The sequence below is a fragment of the Crocodylus siamensis genome, chromosome 6 (genome assembly GCF_052110815.1).
Source record: "Crocodylus siamensis isolate JL-2025a chromosome 6, ASM5211081v1, whole genome shotgun sequence".
In the NCBI taxonomy this organism is placed as follows: domain Eukaryota; kingdom Metazoa; phylum Chordata; order Crocodylia; family Crocodylidae; genus Crocodylus; species Crocodylus siamensis.
In genome coordinates this window covers 94,346,711-94,367,889 of record NC_143400.1, presented here as the reverse complement: position 1 = coordinate 94,367,889, position 21,179 = coordinate 94,346,711, and the positions used below count along the sequence as shown (strand labels likewise).

Sequence of the window (21,179 nt, the reverse complement as noted above, 5' to 3'; positions counted from 1 at the left end):
AGTTAGATTTGTCTGTGAGGCTTTTAGAAGGGTCTCATGCTTCATCCAGCTCGCTAACTGTACCAGTTACTAACTTTATGGAAGCTGGAAAGCTGCAGGGTAAAGGGAAAGTACAATCTGAGTCAGTTATAGAAATCATCTCCTGGATGCAGTTTCATTGTGTGCAATTCCATGGATCGTTGGGCATCTTGGTATGTATGTGGGATGAAAGAGAAATGAATTAAAAAAGAAACAAAAAAAAAAGTGTGGCCTTGAATTGTGCTGTGGACAGTGGAAGTGTTTCTCTGAGAAACAGCATGTGAAGCTGAACCACGCTCTGAATTGGTGTTTATGCATTTCAGAACTTACTTTTATAGCAAAATGTTTGCTATCAGCATGTCATCATTTGTTTTGAGCTGCGTCTTGGTAGCTTTGTTTCTGCTGTTCTTTGAGAGCGCGGAGAGCAGTCGTGCACTTCAAGGGAAAGCTGCAGTTGCTTTAAATCTAAGTACCTGGAGAACTTCTCGGCACCTCACAAAAAACCACTACATGTTACATACGTTGCCCCAGTGACCTGTGTGTGAGGAAACAAGTTCCTGAGGGGCTCTAGTATGTAAAACTTCTGAGTCTTCAATTAAACTCTTCATGAGATTTTTCCGCATCAAGTTGCCAAGTGGGATTAAGCGAGTGATGTCTTGTTAGAGGAAGCATGATTTAGGGGAAGTGCCTGCCTACATCTAGTAAATGGCTAGATAACACTTGAACAGCAGTTTTGCTCATTACATGTCACTTAAGGTACTTTTTTGATTAAGCAAATGCAGTCATTTGTGGCTCCAGTCTTTGCAAATAAATCCTTGGCAGACAGCTTAATGAGCCTTTCAGTAGGTTTCCAGACAAATGGCTCAGTTGCCTGAATACAGTGAGACAGAGTTGGAAAACTTAGATTCTCTGTTCCTTTTGCAGGTTTGAGAGCTTATTAAAAATTGAATGTGCAGCCTCTTGCCAGGCCTCCTTAGACAGCACTTCCAAGACAAATACATCTCCCTAATTGCTGTCTAAAATTTTACTGGAAGCAGTTACTTCTCTAGAACTAACTCTTCAGGTAGGGTATTAAAATTAAGGTTTTGTTTAAATGATGTACGCGTGCGCACGTACACGTATATAAACCTTTTGGTTCCGTAGATGCATGCCAAACAGGACGTGAGTTTTCATATAGAAATCTTTGATACATGCAATGTACTGTGGACTCAGGCGGAGCAAACAGTCTGGCACTCTCCTCTAAAGTAACGTTCCTGTTGTTGCAGTTGTTGATGTTGCACTTTACAACACCTCAGGCAAAGTGTGCTTATTGAATTGGGGAGGTAGAAACTGTAGTTCTTTGGGGCATTCATGTGTTGGGAGGATGGCTGTACATGTCCACATGGGAGTCCAGGTTCTTGCGAGGCCCAAGAGCTCAAGGGGGAGAGCTAGGAAGAGGTGGTGAATGGCTGGCATCGTTTTAGTGATCAAGTGGAAGTTTCTGAGCTCGCCAGTGATGAAGAGGAGGAGGAAAGGGGAGGGCCATGAGGTAAGGAGAGGTGGTGGTGAGGCCATGAGTGGCATGTGGGGATGGAGGGAAGCCCAAATTTTAGACTTGGAGAGATCCCTTATGGATAGCTCTTCCTGAGTGTATAATCTGAACACCTGCATCTTGCCTTTGGGTGTCCAAGTCAAAACAGGTCTTGAACTGTTCTTGGTGATGGGTCATGACAAGGCTTTCATTGCTAAGCCTTTACTTCTCTCGGAAGATGTTCCTTGTCTGACAGTCCCAAGGCATGTTGAATTTAGGCTGGCTCTCTGTCGGGTACGGATATTTAATGCTGTTTCTGAAAGTGAAACAGGTGCTGATTGGCGAAGTAACTTGATGCAAGTTGCTTGGATTCCTCGTTGTTACTGCACTGTGAGAGCCGCCTTCCTGGCTCAGTAGAGCTGTTCCTCCATGGACAGCAGAGGTCGTTGCTAAACAGCAATGTGAAAGGCTTGCTGCTTTGTTCTGTGCTGTGCTGTGACCCCCCCCAGGAGGTCATTTCCTGAAAAGGCCAAGTACTCCCCTTGCTCCATGAGTTTTGATCAAAAGCAGAAGAGACTGAATCAAGTTAGCTGCCCCTGTTCTGGTTTGTAGGCTTCATGTTTCAGTGCAAAGATCTGTTCTTCCATTGCACAGTGCCCTCAATGCCAGCTGGTAACTCTCTATTGCTGGAATGGGCAAAATGTGGCCTGGGGGCCGAATGCAGCCTGCCAGGCCATTCTATCCGGCCTGCAGGGCCCCTAAAAAATTTAGAAAATTAATATTTACCTGCCCCCAGCAGCCTGTCATATGGCCCTCGATGGCTTGCCAAAACTCGGTAAGTGTCCCTCTGCCCAAAATAATTGCCCGCCCCTGCTCTATTGTGCTCTTTGCACATGGTTTGCTGGTTGCAGAAAGGCAGGCAGGATAGAGGATTGTAAGCAGGAGTTAAAGTCCTGCTTGAAGAGATGCATCATGACCTATGAGCTGGGTTGGTAGCAGACTGCTAATTCCCTGCTGGAGGGCAGGATACAGTTCCAGTCCCACATCTGCTCATTTGCTCAGCCCTTTAGAGGCAGAAGGCTTGGTATCCAGTGAGAGGACCATGCCTTATTTCTTAACAGTAATGACCTGGTCTTGGTAAAGAAGATATAAGCAACAATAAAAAAGACCCTCGAAAAATCACAGCTTCAGCATGGGCTGTTCAAGGGAGCTAGGGTCCAACGTGGAAGTAGTGCTCGCTGTTCCCTGGATGAAAGCGTTCGGTCTTGGCTCTGACCGGGGGATATCACAGTTCTGGCTCCTGACTTAATCATTGTGGCTTTGGATACATAACTTAACTTCCCTTGGTCTGCACTCCCTGTCTCTAAAATGGGAACAGTGTATTTGCCTTAAATGCTGCAAGAGGCTCAGGTGAAAAGGCCTGTGCAAAACAGTACTTATTGCTACTGAAGAAGTGTAAATGCATATATGTTTGTATTATGCTAATGTGTATAGACCATAAAAGGGCATATTGTAAACATCGGTCCCAGCCTCAGAGTTTTTCATCTTTTAGGAAAGGAGGGAGAGAAATAATCACGGGGCCAGGGGAGGTAGGTTGTAAAGTACAGGGTAACAAATATATGATGATTACATACAGACCTTAGCTGGTCATTGGGAGGTCTTGCAACTCTTCTATGTTGTTGGTGTTTCTTGTGTGTTGTAGGGAAGAGGTGAAGAGTTTTGAGAAGGACCTTGGAGGAAAGCACTGGTAGCTTCCTAGAGTTTGACCAGGAGTATGCTCCACTGGTGAGGGTCATTGTGGGAGGAAGCCCAGAAGGGCTCATCAGGGAATTGGCTGATGGAGGGAAGTGCTGTTGATGAGCAGAGTGTGGGTGTATCGGTAAGGTGAGGCCAGGCTATGAAAAACTTGGTAAGAACGCACCAGAAGTTATTGCTGAAATTACTGGGGGAGCCAGGAAGGGACTTGGAGAATGGGCAGCGTGGTTAAATCAGTGAGTTCAATGGCAGGGGGAGGGAGGACAGAGGACTGTACAGATGGGTGTCATTGTGTGCATTCACATCTGGAGGCTTTCCATTCTAGACTGCTGTCCACCAATCACCACTAACAGAACAAAACAACATGTTCTGGAAATCGGACCCTATAAAGGTAGATAAAGCTGCATACTCAGAAACTGGGTTACCAAAACCCCACCGAACATCTCAGTCACCAGTTACAAAAGTGTCCCCTGCTTCATCCTCTGCTTCAGTTCTTTGGGCTGTGCGCTGAGATTTATAGCACACGTTAGTCCTCCTAGCCTGGTTCATAAATAGCTGGGCTTCTCTGTGTGGGCAGCAGGTGTCTCCCAAGAGCTGCTCTTCTGTCCCGTACGTGGGCACAACCCGATCTTCTCCAACCAGGCAGCTAGGTTCTGCTCAAAGCCAACTGGGCCTGTTTAGATGACCCTGCGTCTGTATACAGAGTAAAGATTCCACACACTCCTTCCATATTTCAGGGATCTTTCACCCAAACAGGTTTTGACACAACATTTTTGCTCTCTGATTTCATTGTTGCTTCTTGGCACATGCTGGACATAATTGGGAACTGATAGTTTCCTGCCAGACCTGGAGGCTTTCAGAGCTCTGATCTGAACCAGTTACCGTGTGCTGGCATCCCCCTGGAGCACTGGGTACCAATCTGATTGTCTTCTCTGCCTTTGCCTCTCCCCAAATTCAACGTCATGTGGCCCCATTGTCTCCACGGCACTTCCGAATGATTGGGAGAGATGGGACCTCCCACGTGGCACATAGTGAGTGCCTCTTGAAACAAAGCTGCAGATCGTGTGCAGGCTGAAATCCCCAACAAGGGAGCTGGAAACCCAAACTTCCTCTCATTCCCACTCATCTCTTTGATCCTTACTGCAGACTTGGCTCCTGCCTTCATCCAAACTGTCCAACCCACGTGAGGGTGAGGAGCCCTAAATACAAGGCTACCAGGACACACGACTTTTATCTCTACTGCCAGTCTAGTGAGACAAGAGATTCACATGTGGATGCGTAACCACAGCAAATACACTCATCAGCCTTGGAGAACTGAAGACCCAGGCCTTCTTGTGTGGTAGTAAAGAGCAGTTATTAACACGCTCCAGCCTGTGCCTTTTAGAGCAGGCCTTTGCTTTCTGAAGCTCCCATCAGTGTCACAGTTCTTGGGCACTGCGCACTTCTGAAAGACACGGCTGCTGAACCCTGGCAAGCTCGCGAGCTACACCCTGCTCACTGGAGAGGAGTATGCTGCCTGCAGAGAGTGTATGCCGTATTGGTTTGTGGGGTGGAGGTCAGGCTCTGATCTGGGCTTCGTGCAGAGTGGTACCTGGGACTTGGCTGCTGCAGAGTGCCTCCATGCTCGCTGGGTGGAGAAGAAATAGTAATGGAGCAAAGTTACAGGCTGTAGCATGTCTGCCCTTCCAGGTGTGTGGTTGCTTTCTTGGGAAGTAGAAGCTCTTCATTGCCCAGGGGTTGCCAAGTGAGGATGTGGCTGTCAGAAGGGCACCACTAGCCTCATCCTTTGCTCGTCATCTGTAGAAGCAGGAAGCAGAAGGCTTATTTTAAACCCCAGTAGTGTGAAGCCCCCTTGTTCAGTAACATTTTAATATATGAAGGTCAACTTGCATTGCTTTGGCAATTGCCTTTCCCTTAAAGGAAGCCTTCAGTTTTCTATTAAGTTACCTCTGTGGCCTTCAGAGTAACTTGCAGATGAGCCATCTCCTAAACCCAGGCAAGCTCAAGGCCGAAACAGTTCAAGGACTTAAGAGTGCCATTTGAAGGCTAATTGGATGCGTTTGCGTGGGAGAGCTGATGAAGAGTAGGTATCCGCTACCAGCAAGAGTCAATGGCCCGACGGTCACTAGATGTTTCACATGCAGCCGGGCGTTACTGCTCTCATGCAAGTTATTCCTTCATGGGAAGCGTCTTCTCTTGGACTTGAAAAGTTCTCACAGCTTTATTAAACCTAATCTCTGAACACAGTGGCTCAAGCCCCCCAGCCCAAATGATACGTTTCATCTTTAGGGCTGTTGTGTGGTCAAAGCTTCCCATAAAAAAAAAAAAAAAAAAAAAAAAAAGAGATGTTGAACCCTCTGCAGTTGGTTCCAGCAAGGAAGTCATGGAGACAGGATCAAAGTGAAAGAGTGGATTTGTTTAATAAGATCCACGTTTTCCCTAGGGAAGTCATGCCACCCTGGCAGGGGAAATATTGCTGCTAGTTCCATCAGAGTTTCCCAGCAGGCTACTTAAGTATCTCTTCCCTGTGGGCTGCCGGCAGTCCGGTGAAGTTCTCTCACAGCATGTTCTTAATGAAGACAAGACAGATTTTGCCCCCTGTCCCTCTCCTCCCCTAGCACACAACACCACGTTAAAGTACTGCATCTGAAACAACTTGAGAGTGAAGTGTTCGAATGATACCAAAAAGATTTATTGAGCACAGGGAAACACTGACATTTAATCAATGTATGTCTGTAGTGACATATTCACATTTTCAGATTACTTTATGTATCAAGCATCCCTAATTGTTTTCCAGTCCTTTCAGGGGCTGTTTATGAATAAATTGACTTCCTCTAAGATTGCATCTATGCTGAAGCTGATCGTTAGAGTGGATGTCATGCTTCTGCAAGGGGTGGATGTTACCACGTGTACATGAAAATAATTCTTTAGGAGCTAACTGTCTCTGCTTACGTACATGTAGCTCCCCTTGACTTCTGGCAGAGAGTATATTTACGGTTGAGATTGGGGCTTGGCCTTTCTGTTGCAGTCGCTGAGAGCTCCCTAGTGAAACAAAATAAAAATGTAATAAAATCTGACATTTTTGAATTTTTTTTTTTTGAATGCAGCAGTATGCGAGGAGATTAACAGCTTTTTTTCTTTCTTTCTCCCTTTCTTTCTTAACACAAGCTGTTATAATCCAGGACATAAAGGCTATAGTTTGTTGTCCATGACTTGAGATCTCTAAATCAAAAGAAGACATCATTCAGCCTAAAAAAGATGCTTTTGTTTCACCCATGGGTTATTAAGCTGGCTGTAGGAATTGTAATTCAATGGCGTAATTCAATAGGGAGGCCAAACTACCTGATCAGAATGGTTCTCTGAGCCCTCAATCTCTGAATCCCTTTTCTCTCTTCTGTAGTGCATTTTCGTCTTTGAAGTAGATTTGAACATAAATTCAGACAGATGGAATCACCTTAATTATTACTGCACAAAGCACCTCCGATGCAAAGAAATGCAGTACTTAAATCATAGCCTTGATTCTTGCTTGACTCGAAAATGTGCTCTTGCCATTGAAGAGTGCTAGAATCTTGTTGTAGCATGAATACGATTGCGAGAGGATCCATACCTAGATAATAACGTGGGTAAATAGTTAAGTACCTTAAACAATACAGCGGTTATCCAAAGCTTAGGAGAGCACGCCTACTCCAGTTTGGAAAAATATAGTGATGGCCTTGACACTGATACATGGAAGAACTGAGTTTGTGTAGTGGAAGGAAAAATACCTACCTCTGGGATCCTTCTCTGTGCACTGGGGCTTCAGGGTAGAGGAGTGTGACAGCTACTAGTAATTACAGTTTCCTTTTCAGTTAAACCACCAGTGTTTTACTGCAGTACCTCTTAGGTTTGCATCCCAGATCACTTCAGATCATCTCTTGATTTGAAGGTATTCAGCATTGCTCTCTCAGCATTTGACTCCAAGGCTGTTGGTTGATTGGAAGGGGTGTGAAAGGCCTTGGGGAAAGTCTTCACCTTTGCATCGTGGAAGCTAACCTTACCGTGCTTGGTAAGCCCATCAGTATACTGGGGGTTGAACTGCATGTGGGCTGCCTTTCTGCTAAGTGCTCCATTTGCTTTGCCTGACTCCAGACCTCTGGCCTCATGATCGCAACGCAGGGCTCAGCAGATCGGCAGAAGAATTGCTGTTGCCGACACAGGTGTCATTTCGGGAGCGGAGCAGTGGCAGCCCCGTTAGTTGTAGCTCAAGATGTGAGCCTACCAGAGCACAGGTTGGAGGTCTGCTTGAGAGCTGGGCTGTTCAACATGCTCATTGCTAGCTTGTTGCCTCGCAGCGATGGGGAGCTTATTAATTACATTTCCCACCCCTCAAGGGGGTACACATTGTGTTGAATTAAAGGGATACAGACTGTGTAAAGTTAAATATAACATGGATGTTAAAAATTTTGGATTGCACAGCTTTGGGGGGGAGGGTTTTAAAGCACAAATTCTTATGGGCATCTTTAAAATGTTGTTATAAAGCAACAGGGGGGCACGAATCAACCCGAGAAGTCTGGGAGGTCAGTGGGGATTGCAAGGCAGCACAAAAAGCAATGTGATGAAACAGCCAGTTGAAGGATTAGAGTGGCCTGTTTACTTTTCTGCAGTGTGTCTGTGTCCTCTCCTCTGCCCGGCTCTCTCCACTGATGCTCATGGGCTACAAATCTTATCTCATTACTGCTGTTTATATGTTAACCCTCCATTCTAACCAAGTGGTTTATAAAATATTTATTGGAGCTGTTGGAAAACAGCATTTAAACCGTTTATACTTTCTGGGTATTCTGCCTTGCCAGTCTCTTTAAAGCACAGCAACAACCACAGCTCTATTTTTTAATTAATTTCCTGCACTACTAAGACCCTGTTGTTTTTTCAGACTAGTAAGAATTTATAGAATTGTTAATTTTATGCCCGCTTTTACTTCCTCCTTTGTTTTTTGCTCAGCTTGGAGGGTGGAGCTTGCCTTGCTTGCCTGGTCAGTGGGGTTTTTTTATCTTTTGCATCAGAGCAGTTATCCCCCATGTTAGCTGGTCTGTAGGATACAATGCTGAGCAAGTAACACTGTGGACAGCATCATATTTTGCTGTCTCATTGAAAGGCAGGTTCTTTGGGTAAATGTGATTATCTTTTATTAGACCAGCTGAGTTGGTGAAAGCAACGTTTTTTGAGACTGCAAGTGATGTTGGATGATCTTGCAGGGAGTGTATTGCCTGTAAGCTATGGGTTGGGAACTGCTGCATCACAGCAAAACATCTTTGCAAACACTTCAAATGCATGAAATGTAGGGTGGAAACCTATAAATAAAAGCAAACCTGCCTGGGCAGACAAAGTCTGACCCTGAGACATTGTCTACTGAAAAGACGCACTGAAAGAGGTAACTCTCTTTTTATGAGATCTTAGAAAAGTAGGGCTGGAAAAGACCTCAGGAGGTCACATCTAGTCCAACCCTTTGCTTAAGGCAGGACCTTCCCGGCCAAGTGTCTGTCTAACCTCTTACAGTGATGGCGATTCCACCGTCTCTCTAGGCAGTTTGTTCCAGTGATGAACCAATTCTTCCTAATCTCTACCTAAATGTCCCTTATACCTATTTACACTGTTACTCCTAGTGCTGTACCCTGCAGCTGCAGAGAACAGTCTTAACTCCATCCTGTTTATAACCACCTTTTTAGGTAGTTGCAGATTGTTATCAAATCCTGTCCCCTGTCTCTTAGTCATGTTCTCTCCATACTAAATCATCCTTTTTCGTGCAGCCTTTCCTTATCACATACTTTGTGATAGTTGTAGTACAGTCTAATCTGCCAATCACTGGGGAGAAAAGAATCTCTTCTGTGCATTATAAAAATTGTCTCTATTAATTAGCTTTAAACTTTGCTCTTAAATTAGGTAGCAGAGATGTGTGTGTGGGTTATGCTGAATTCATACTAGAAAGCACATATCAGTGAGCTGGATCTGTAAATGATTTTCCTGGCTTTGTATTTCATGGATAATCCTGACACTTGAAACCAGCCCTAAATTGCCAAATTAAAAAGAAAAACATTCCAGACATTAGCCTTGCTCCCTCAGACCCCCCAGGCAGTCTGTTTTCTGCAGGCCTTGTGACCTGTCTTTTTGCAAAAGGCAGATTGCACTTTTATGTGGGTAGTTGCATAGGGGTCTGAGTGCCATCCTGCTGTGATCTATACTGGATGTGTTCTTGGTGCCTTAATCAGGAAGGGGAAACATTAAGAGAAGCAAGCCCAATTGTTAATTCTTGCGTGGAAAAGGTTAAAAGGGTTTTGTTTGTTCTTTCACCTTTTGAGCAATTTTCTCTTTATTTGCCTTTGTCATTTCTCTCGAAAGGGACCCTTTGTTCTTAAAAACAAATGTGCACTCAATGGTGGGAGAAACGCCTTCTTGATGATTAAAAAATATGAAAATAGAAATGGTTCAGATTTAAAACATTCCTCAGTGCCTGCAATTTTGCATTGGGTTAAAACCAGAAACTGAGCTTGAACAAATGTCAGTGGCCAGTCTGTTTTTTCTGACCAAACCAGATGGTCTGGAAAAAAAATAGCAAAAAGTAATCAGAGAATTGTAGGCAAGTAGGGCCAGAAGGGCCCTCAGGATGTCTTCTAGTCCATCCCTCTGCCCAAGCTAGGATCATCTCTCACTAAACCATCCCAGCCAAGCATCTGTCCAACTAGCTCTTGAAAATTTCCAGGGATGGAGATGCCATCATTTCTCTAGGAAGCTGTTCCAGTGTTTGACCACCCTCATGGCCAGAAAGCTCCTCCTAATCTCCAGCCTAAATTTGTTGCAGGTTGAGGCCATTTCTCCTAGTCTTGTCCCCTATTACCAGAGAGAAAACCCATCTCCATCCTCTCTGTAATTGCTCTTCAGGTATTTGGAGGCTGTTTTCAAGTCTTCCTCCTTCAGTCTTCTCTTCTCCAGGCTACATAACTTATTTTCTTCAGCCTTTCCTCATTAGCGAGGCTTCCCAGGCCTCTGATCATTTTTTATCAGTCTCCACTGGTCTCTCTCCAACCTGCCCACATCTTTGTTTTGACATGTGGGGCCCAAAACTGGGCACAGTGCTCCAGGTGAGGCCTCACTAATGCCTGTTCTAAATCTAGATTCGTACAAGCTTTTCTCATTTCCATAGTCAGATTTGGGGATAGTAACACACAGGAACTTGTCCCCCCCCGTTCGGGTCTGAACCCCCCCCCCTTTCTGGCACAAACCCACTACGATGGAGGGGCTCCCATTTTAACTCAGCTGGCCCCTGCCCGGCCTGCACAGCCAATCGCTGCATGTGCAGTCAGGCAAAAGTGTTAGGGACAGACAAACATGCAGACTAAGCCTTTTATTATATTAGAATACCTTTCGTCCCTTGCATGCCGCCATGCCTCTGCCAGCATGAAATTGCTTGTACTAGTATAGCTTGTTCCTCTACATGAGGAGAAACAAGCTATACAGTACTGGTATTAAGGAAGTGTTGGTTGTAGCCATGTTGGTCTAAGGCAGGGGTGAGCAAAGTACAGCCCGCAGGCTGCATGCGTCCCACGAGGCCATTCCATCCAGCCTGCAGAGCCCCTAAAAAAATGTAGAAAATCAATATTTTTCTGCCCTTGGTTCCTGTCAAAAATGACAGGAACCAAAGGCAGAAGGACCCGCCCCGCCCCGCCAGCCAGAAGCCCCAGCCAAGGTTTCTAGGCTGAAGACACATGGCTGCCCCAGCATGGGAAGCTCAGGTAAGGGGGGGCGGGACCCCGGGCAAGACAGGAACACACGGTGGGGAAGCAACCCCTCCACGCCCACGCCTGGTACCTTGCGCTGCAGCTGCTTGCAGCCTGTGTGGGTCTGCCTGTGCCACTCCAGACAGCCCCATGCGGGCTGCAAGCGCCTGCAGTGCAGGGCATAGGGTGGGAGAGGGGCCGCTCCCCCGCACTCAGCTTTTCCCTGGGCTCCTTTCCTGCATGGAGAAAAGTGGCCCCTTGCCCACCCCATGGCTGGTGCTCCCTGCTACAGGTGCTCGCAGCCCGTGCGGGGCTTTCTGGAAGCCAGCTGTAGCACAGGGCACTGGGCATGGGGCAGGGAGGGGCTGCTTCCCTCCCCCACCCCCGGACCACACTCGGCACCACCTTGTAACCTGCCCCATTGCCAGGCTGGCAGCGGGGTGGGTTACAAGCTGGTGCTGAGCGTAGGGAAGAAGTGGCCCCTCGCCTGCCCCATGGCTAGCGCCCCACACTTCAGCCTGCCCCATGGCGTGCGCCTGCTCTAGACAGCCCTGCATGGGCTGCGCGCGTCTGCAGCAGGGAGCGGCAGGCGAGGGGCCACTTTTCTCTGTGCTCAGCACCAGCTTCTCCTCTGCTGGGAGACACTGGGTGTCCCGGGGCTAGTGCTGGTAGGGCCCAGAACAGGGTGGCAGGAGCACAGGATCCCAGCTGGCAGAGGCTCTATGGAGCTGGTCCAGCTTCCCGCTCTCTGCTGGTGCAGCCCAGCCGGCTCCACAGACCCCTGCCGGCCTGTGCCCCGCTCTGGGCCCCACCAGTGCTGGCCCTGGGACATAGGTCCTAAGATGGTGACCAGGGGGCGGGGTACCTGTCAAGGGGCGGGGCTACCCATGTGGCCCTCGACGGCCGGCCAAAACTGGGTAAGCAGCCCTTCGCCCAAAATAATTGCTCGTCCCTGGTCTAAGGACATGGGCAGACAAGGTTCTTTGGGTAGATGTGATATCTTTTCTTAGACCAACTCAGATAGTTGGAAACATTGTTCTTTGCAAGCTTTTGGGCACAAACACCCTTCTTCAGACTCCCTCTGCCTGATGAATGGCGTTTGTACCCAAAAGCTTGCAAAGAACAATTTTTCCAGCTATGTAGTTGGTCTAATAAAAGATATTGCATCTACCCAAATAACCATGTCTGTATACTGGTATTCACTTATTCTTCTTCCCTTTATTACAAGCAAGCTATACTGGTCTCTGCAGTTCTGTACCAGAATTGGTGTGTCTATACCGATGGGGTTATACTACTTCAGCGATAAAAAATTTTCTGAAGGCAAGGGCTTTGTCTCTTTAGTGCTTAAAGCTCCAATATCCCAAGTCATTTAGACTTTTTTGAAAGTTGTACCCAGTGTCTTTAGCTTCTGATTGCAGGCTGGAATGCTTAAGCTGTACAAGTGGATTAATGGTAGCTAGCTCAGCAGTCTGCTGCTTATACTCCATTGGCAGGGGAAACTATTCCTTCCTAGGGTACCACTCTCCTTATAGCCTATGAATATTCTCCGTGCTAAGAGTCATGCTAAGCCTTAGAAAAAAAAATTAAATTGCTAAATCAACATGTGCAGGGTTGGCGGGGGGCGATGCCCTGGGTCAAGCCTGGTATGCGTTCCCCTAAATTCCAGGGAGTGCTGAGGAGTTGAGAGATAATAAATATGAACCTTTTTATTGTATAACAAAACAAAGCAGGAAGTAACGGATTGCCGCCTGAAAACAGTAAATTTGTTGTGTATGACTTTAAAAATGAATTGCTCAGAAAAGGAGTCTTCATAATAAAGTTGGGAGAAAATATAGAGGGCTTTGAGCCGTGAAATAAAGAATTAGCTCATTATGCCAGGGATACTTGCTGTTGTATTTTTACTAGGGAATCGAAAAGCTGCCTATTTTGCAGAATCTCATTTATTTTGTACTGTTTAACGACTTTGCACAAACTGAAACTAGCTCTTGTAACATAAAAGTATCCAACATCTTTGTAGAAGCCCGTGTACATAAAATGGACTCCTGGTGAGATAAGAGGCAGTCTTCACTTGAAGGAGCAATGGTTTGGGGCTTTTTTTGTTTTTTTAAGGACATTGACACCCTGATTGAGGAGGCTTAAAAAGAATACACACGGGACTTGAAAATGCAGCTAATTAAAAAAGCAAAACTGTTTTGGAAAATCCCCAGGCCAACTTCTATAATAAGTTTTCTAGTAAAAAGTTTCCTTTTTCCGTGTTACAGCATGAAAGACTCTTGCAAACTGAGGAGAACTCAATAAACCAAGGAGAACTTGACACTGAGAATACACAGCACTGTCAAATAGAGAAGTAAACACAAAAAGAGAATTTGACTGCAGCCAGGGCTAATTGCCCTGGGTTTTACCAGGGTTCCTGCTGGGACTTAAAGCCAGAGGTGTGTAGCGAGAGGGTCTTTCCCCTCTGCTCAGGTTTAGACCGACGCCACATTTTTGTCAGGAAGGACTTGTACCCCATGGACAGATTGGTACGGACTGGGGCAGAGGAGTTGCCTTTCTCTCTAGCAGGAGGCATGGCCCTCTACCTGGGATCTCAAACTTACATTAGCATCTTTTACAGGTTGCAGAGTAGTCCCCCTGCTTTATCCATGGCAGGTTAGGATGTTTCGTGCAGTGTTTGTGCTGCCTAGTTTTCCTAGGAGGTAGGTCAATGGATTTGTGTAGGATAGTTAGGATAAGGATGATCCCTTCCAGCCCTACTCTGTGATTCTATGAATTTCTCTGTTGTCTGGTTTACGGCCATGTTGTTACATGCATCACAATCATAATTTAGAAAGTCACATGTCTGAGGGTGCCATGTGTCTCTTGAAAATTATATTCGTGGCCCAAGACCATTTTAAGAGAAAGATAGTCTTACGTTGCATCACTTTTGGTGCATTCAGTGCAAGTCACCAGAGTTGGACTTCTGCGTCTAGTGTGAGGGGCAGAAATCAGATCATCTTGGGGCATTTTCAGACCACAGGTCTCAGTTTGGTCAAAAATCCACATTTGGGTTATTTTACTTTAATGCTGGGGTTGCATTTAACCTATAAAGACCTAAATGGTACATGGCCTGATTACCTGAACGTCTTCTTTCTTCACACTCCAACAGTTGAATCTTCAGAGATGCTGAAACTAAGAGAGAGTTTTCTTGGAGGTGGAAGGGTGTTGATTTTTCTTTTGCAAACTTGCTCTCTCTACTTGGTCCTTAAGATGCATCCAGAGTGGTCCTTAAGATGCAAAACCTGTCTCTTTGTTCGTTATCTTGTTCTTAAGGCCGTTGAGGGAACTCTGGATTCAGATGTGCATATTTATGGGGAGCCCTTTGGTCTTTTAGCTTATGAGCGGGCTGTCCAGATTGGATGAATCTCCCGTAATGTAGTTTAAAAAATGAAGGGAATTTTTTTTAAATGATCCTGCGTAGTTGTTTCAAGGGAATATCCTGTTTGCCTTGGTACTTAAAAGGGTATTAAGCAATCACATTTTAATTACTGTAACATTAAAAAAAACCCATTTTGGTATTCACAGGTCCCAGTTTGGTCAAAAATCCATGTTTGGGTCATTTTACTTTAATGCTGGGGTTGCATGTAACCTATAAAGACCTAAATGGTACATGGCCTCACTTAGCAGGTACAAGGCAAAACTCTTAAGTGTAGACATTTTATGATAGTTGATTTAACATTTCCTGGCACACATCCAACAAATATTAAAAGGGTTTCAGCCCAAACTCTGAATTTCAGCACTTACGTATGCCTGAAAACTTAAGGCTTAAATTAGATTTTTTTTCCCAATGTTTTTTATTAAACAGAGATGGTCCCTTTCATCCAAAAAAGGTCTTGCATTCTGCTGGTGAGTGATTAACTGTAGTCTAAACCTTTTGTAAATCATATTTTGTTTATGATAGATACCTGTATGTAGGAAGTTGAGGATTGCAAAACCTCCTCTTACTTGTTGGTGTAGCTAAGGAGGAAATGTGGGGTGACAGCAAGAGGATTTTTCTAATATGTTTATACAGCTACAGGTTGGTGCTAGCAGATGGAGACTGTGCATAAATGTTTCAAATGCAGCATAGTACATATAGCAAATTGACTGCAGCCTTCAGTAATCGCATGCAGCTGTTGCTTTGTGTCTTGTTAATAGATGTAATGTTTTCCAGCCTTACTAAAATAGGATCTTTTCTGTCCATGGTATGCTCCTTATTCCCAGGCCATATGTCCTCTCCCTGTCTCATTCTGCCATACATGCCAGGCTCTTACTTTATCTCAACTATCCCCCATTGTTACACTCTCCACGTCACTGAGTATTTTTACATAGACCCCATAAAATTAAGCGACGTTCTCCCTTCCTGCAATTCTTCTTTCTATATAAAAGCTTGCCCTTCCATAACTCGCCTGCCTTTGCTTCCTGGATATTGTAGTTAAGGTCTAGTCCAGTGATTCTCAACTAGGCATCCTGAGATACTGCCAGATCCTTTGAAGGGAGGTGTGATGAGGTAGCAGATAAGCCAGGCTCAGGCTTGTCCCTGCTTGGATGATCCCCCACCCACACTCCCCAGCCTCTGTGTAAGGAGATAAGCCCTATAATACACAAATCAGGGCTTGAAATGGGGTGCCCGTCAGCTTACAAAAGTTATGGAGGGATGTTTCGAGTCCACTTAAAAATGCCTTGAGCCCAAAAAAGGTTGGGAACCGCAAGTCTAGTCTTTCACAATGTCTTCCTTCGTTGTGGATTGTGACATGATTGCAGCATCGTCATGGAATGACTAAATTGGATAATTGGAGTATGCTGAGTGGCGATTTATGTGTAGAGATCCTGGCGATAAAATTTAGGAAAGAATGCTCTGGGTTTTGTGCAATGCATGTTTGCTTGGCCAAGGCAGTAGCTTATGAAAGTCTTTCAGGGTTTGGATTGTTTCTCTCCTACTGTAGTAGCAATGTAATTCCTTTTTTGTGACACACCAGTATTAAACTGGACCTAAGCTGGGCCTTTTGTTAGTCTGACAACCCTACCAGAGTAGAAAGCCAATGAACTACATTATAGCTGTCTGTGCTTTTCCCTGTATTGTTTCTTTGTTAATATATTTCCTGCCAGGGTTAGGAATACACATGAAGAAATAAAACGTCTTTCATTACTTGCCCATTCCTTAGCTTTTATCGGGAGCACATTAAAGGGCAAATATTTTATTTTAAATGTAGGACTCAGAGTTTAAAGATGGGTAAAAAGCCTAGAGTGTGTTGCACTTTTATTTCAGCAGGACGATGGATGAAATTAATGGCCACAGGACTCCTTTGCTTGCTAATTTGCGTAAGCTTTTTGAATCACGGGTAGGATTTTCCAAGACCAGGCCTTAGCTCTAGTACAAAGTGAAATATTTAATTCAGTCATCTTAAAGGGACCCCATCATAAAAACAGCTATTATTTGGCTTGTTGATAGCAGATGTGTGTAAATACACTGTGTTTGTGCTCGGATGATGTATAAATCTGCTCACACTTGCACGTTTGCTTAGCTTCTGAGCTCTTTCTTAGGCTACTTTGGGTGATGGAGTAGAAACTTTTAGCAAGACATGTGAAGTAATCTGCTTTTCTCTTTGTGGTTTTTTTTTCGACCTTGTCGATATTTTTAAAAGAAAACTTAGTTGAAACCGTTCTCAATTGTTTGTCTGTAAAATTCAAGAGCCGTTCACAGCACTAACAACCTGTTACTTCTGCGCATTGATGACAAGGGCCACTAGTAGACAAGTTTTGCTGGTGGGGGGGATTCTGACATTTGTCTGAACTACCTGTGAGATTTATTTTAAATACCTTGCTCTGGAATTTGCTAGCAGTGGCTGCTTCATGTCCTCTTGAAATGGCTATGTTGTAAATTAAATATATAAACGTGTTACCTTTAGTACATTCCCTTCTGCATTTTTACAAAGTTATCCTTTGCCAAATGGGTTTTCAGTGATTTGCTAAAATGCTTTGAAAACATTAAAAATGAACAGAAACTTTTGAATTTAAGCTGGTACTGATTGTAATAGGTAAACTGGCAAGAGGAGGGACTGGCTGCTTCCTGTAAGAATTGCACTACCTTCGGGAAATAGGATTTCCTTCCTAAGAGCTCATGGTGAAATCATCCAGGAGGGTCAGAAGATCTTGATTATCCATGTAGGCAATAGGCATCGTCTTTAGGTTTTACAGCTTGTTGTGGGGGGGGAGGTGTACATGAAATAGTCTCCTGTTTTGCAAACATGTTTGTAGATAGACATCAACCACAGGTGACCTTGTTCCGAAAACCAGAATACAGTTGGATGCAATTTTTCTTCTGCTGCTTTCTTTTACTTTTGACTTCCTAAGTCTTTCTAAATGTGTTGAGGTATGTTAATGTATGGGTGAGGATGATAAGGTGCTGTTACTATAGCTTTGTTGTTTGTGGCTGTTTCAGGGTCCTTTGTCCAGGTGGAGTATTGGCTGCCACCAGAGTTTTATCTATGCCATGAGCAGGGTTAGATGATGGAGCAGATGCCAAGGATCGTGATTGTGCGTCCAGGGGAGTTAATATTAATGCTGCTATTTAGCTCGAAAGAGTGAAGGTTTGGGTATTAAACTCCTGTCCCACTTACTTCTCTGGAAACTATATATGCACCTGCTGTGAAGCTTCAGGGAGATGCTGTAATTTGACCAAGTTCTGCCGAGAGCAAAAAATATAAGCCACTTTGCCAGCTTTAGCAAACATCATCCCCTATATGTGTTTAATCTGAATAACAAGAGCTCCTCTTTTCCAGCTCTTTAAATAAAGTGTGTAAGAAGATATCTGTGATTGGGCTAGTTGGGACCCTAACAATTTATTATTACTAAATTACTCTCTTAATACAAACTTTCTGGAAAGGACCTTCTGGGTTGTGGAGTCTGGTGCCTTGCTATTGAAGGCAAGCACATGGTAAAATCCTTCTCGTAAACTTTGAAAGCACTATTTAATCAGTTCAATCACTACTTAATCAGTTAAGTTTCTTGTCCCCTTTTCTCCCCGAGCAGTGGTTCTTGCCCTTTTCAGATGCAAGACACCTTGTGATAGACTCAAAGCACCCCTAGGAAAATGCCAGCTCTTAGTTTTCACTTAGCTGTTGGCGATGAAAAATACTAGAGTAGTTCTTGTGTTGCAGTGGATTCAGAAAGGCCACAGCGGGTCAGAATGATTTTAACACCCTGGATTCCTGTTTGAAATCTCTGGGTTTATCATGGGAATTATATTTGCACACCTAGCAGTGCTAAAATTGCGTGGCACTGCGCATCACCCTTGAAAAGATCTCAAGGGGCCCGGGGGTGCCATGGCCCCCTGGTTAAGAATTGGTCCTAGTGAATGGTTGTTCTAAAACAATCCATCTGTCCTCTGATGGTTAAAAATATCCTCGCTTTCTAGCCTCAGTTTGTTCAGTTACTTTTAACCCATTTATCTTTGAGCTATATTTTCCCTTGGCTTAAATGACTCTTCCCCATCTTCAGTGCATACCCTCCGGTCTGTATTTACAGAGGGACTGTATCCCCTCCCAACCCTCTCTTTGCAAAACTCCTTTATTCTCTTCTTGTAAGACAGGCTCTGATTTCCCTCCTCATCTCTGGAGCCCTTTTCTGTGCCCCTTCCAGTTTGAATTCAGTTCTGCATGAGTGTGAATTGTACACAGTTTTCCAGATGAGGTATTATCTGAACCTTTATATATGAGGGTATTAACATTTTCCTCTCTGCTTGGGAGTGCCTCCCCCGAAACAGGCTTTGCTTTTTCTCACAGATGCATCTCATTACTGACTCACGGTAACCAAACTGTTTCTCAGTACAAACCATTTTAAGCCATCCTTGCCCAGCAGAGTCTGTCTGACTGGAGCTGAAGGTCTAACGCTATCAACGACACTGGTTTTTCAGGAAACGCCAGTCGTGGTTACACACCGACTGAATTTCATCTCGTTTGTTTTGTGGCAACCTTGTAAAATAAACATTTATATAAACCACGAATGTGGGAGCTTGCTGAGTTACATGGGCTCATTCGCAGCACTCTGCAAGTAACTGGGGCACGCCGGGAGAGTGGAGAATCATAGATCAGAGACGATGAGGGTTGAAGGGACCTCAGGAGGTTGCATCCAGTCCACCCCCTGCTCAAAGCAGGACCAGCTGCAGTTACATCATCCCAGCCAAGGCTTTGTCTACCTGGGTCGTGTACACCTCCAAGGATGGAGACTCCACCACCTGTCTGGGTAACCTCTTCCAGTGCTTCACCACCTTCCTAGTGAGAAAACTCTTCCTAATATCCAACCTCAACTTCCCTTGCTGGAGCTTGTGCCCATTGCTCCTTGTCCTGTCATCTGCCCCCACTGAGACCAGTCCAGCTCCAGCCTCTTTACAGCCCCCCTGCAGGGAGCTAAAGGCTGCTAATCAGTCCCCCTCAGTCTTCTCTTCTCCAGACTAAATAAGCCCAGTTCCCTCCGCCTCTTTTCACCAGTCCTGTCCCCCAACCCCGGAAACATTGTCATTGCCCTCCACTGGACTGTCTCCAACTTGTCCACATCCTTTCTGTAGTGGGGGGCCCACAGCTGGACACAGGGCTCCAGATGTGGCCTCCCCAGAGCTGAATAGAGTGGAAGAATCACTTCCCTCGATCTGCTCCCAGTGCGCCTACCAATGCAGCCCAGGACGCTGATTGCCTTCTTGGCAACAAGGGCATACTGCTAGGTCATATCCATCTTATGGTCCACTGTCACACCCAGGTCCTTTTCTGCAGAGCTGCTGCCCAGCCAGTCACTCCAGCCTGTCCTGGTGCAGGGGATCGCTCCTTCCTAAGTGCAGGAGTTTGCACTTGTCCTTGTTGAACCTCATGAGATTCCTTTTGGCCCAATCCTCCAATTTGTCTAGGTCACTCTGAATCCCAGCCGTACCCTCCAGCATATCTACTGCTCTCCCCAGCTTGGTGTCATCTGCAGATTTGCTGAGGCTGCACTCCAGCCCATCTTTCAGGTCATTTGATGAAGTAGAAATGCTTAGGAGAGACAGCATCTGATCCTTAGAATTCACCGTTCTCTTCCCATGGATGTGGGCATACTCTGGGCAAGTCATAGAAACTCAACAGTTTTGGGTCCAGTTTGTGTTTGAAGCCATCTAACATCAGCAAAGGCAATGATGTTCTGGAGGGGTAAATTTTTGAAAATTGTGGAGCATCCCTTTGAAATATACTGTGTATTTCTTGGCTTCTGTGAAATCAAAGGTGGAATCCTGCCCTTTCCTCAGAGGGAGTCAAGATTTCCATCATGTAGTAGGGAACAAGTGATTCCCATCCCTATAGATCCCTGGACAAGCAGTGACAGCTCTAGAAAGGCCCTGCCATTTTAGCACTATTCCTACTACGTCACTCTTCTAGTATTTGCAGTACCTTATTTTTTTGTCATGGGTTTTACTTGGTGAATAAAAATAGTATTAAATTAGGCAGTAGGGATTGAATTTCTGATTTCTGAGTCAGAAAAGTCATTTTTGACTCTTTCATTCCATTGGATAACTATTTGGCTGGGGTGTTATGACCCCAGCACCCATTCCTGCTTGGGGCAGGGGGTTGGATCTGATGATCTCTTTATGTCCCTTCCGACCCTAAGCACTATGATACTATGCTTAAATTTCCAGGGATGGTTTCAGGCCCGGCCCGCCCTGTTTTCCTTATGCTAGCAAAGTGCCATGTCATCCTTTTTAGTACAGTATGCTTCAGATCAACTGAAGTCGGTCAGCGCTCAGCATTTGCGAGTCACCTGGAAGTAACAAGCGAGCATGTGTGTTTGGGCAGTGGAGGGGAAAGAGGCAGTCAGGTAAGAGATTCTGTCTTGCACAGAGGGGGAGTAAAACCCCCACATGGGATGGTTTTAGCCTGTGGAATTTCTCATAACTTGAGAGGACCACAGTTTGTCTGCAAAACCCGTGTCTTCCTGTGGCATCCTGCCCCCACAGCCAGGACCTGGAAGGACAAGACCGAGAGGGGTTTATTGCTGCTGAGGACACGGTTAGCATGTGTTCTGCTACCTGGGATCAGCAGAATGGGAGATGTGCTGAACATGCACGCCTTCACAATCATGCATTGCATATACTCTGCTTTAAATTAAACTTC

General features: G+C 45.2%; 1 protein-coding gene across 1 annotated transcript in view; it reads left to right on the top strand.

Moving 5' to 3' along the window:
- PSMD1 (proteasome 26S subunit, non-ATPase 1) overlaps positions 1 to 21,179 on the top strand; it is a 115,542-nt gene that overhangs the window by 23,780 nt on the left and 70,583 nt on the right. The window lies entirely within an intron of this gene.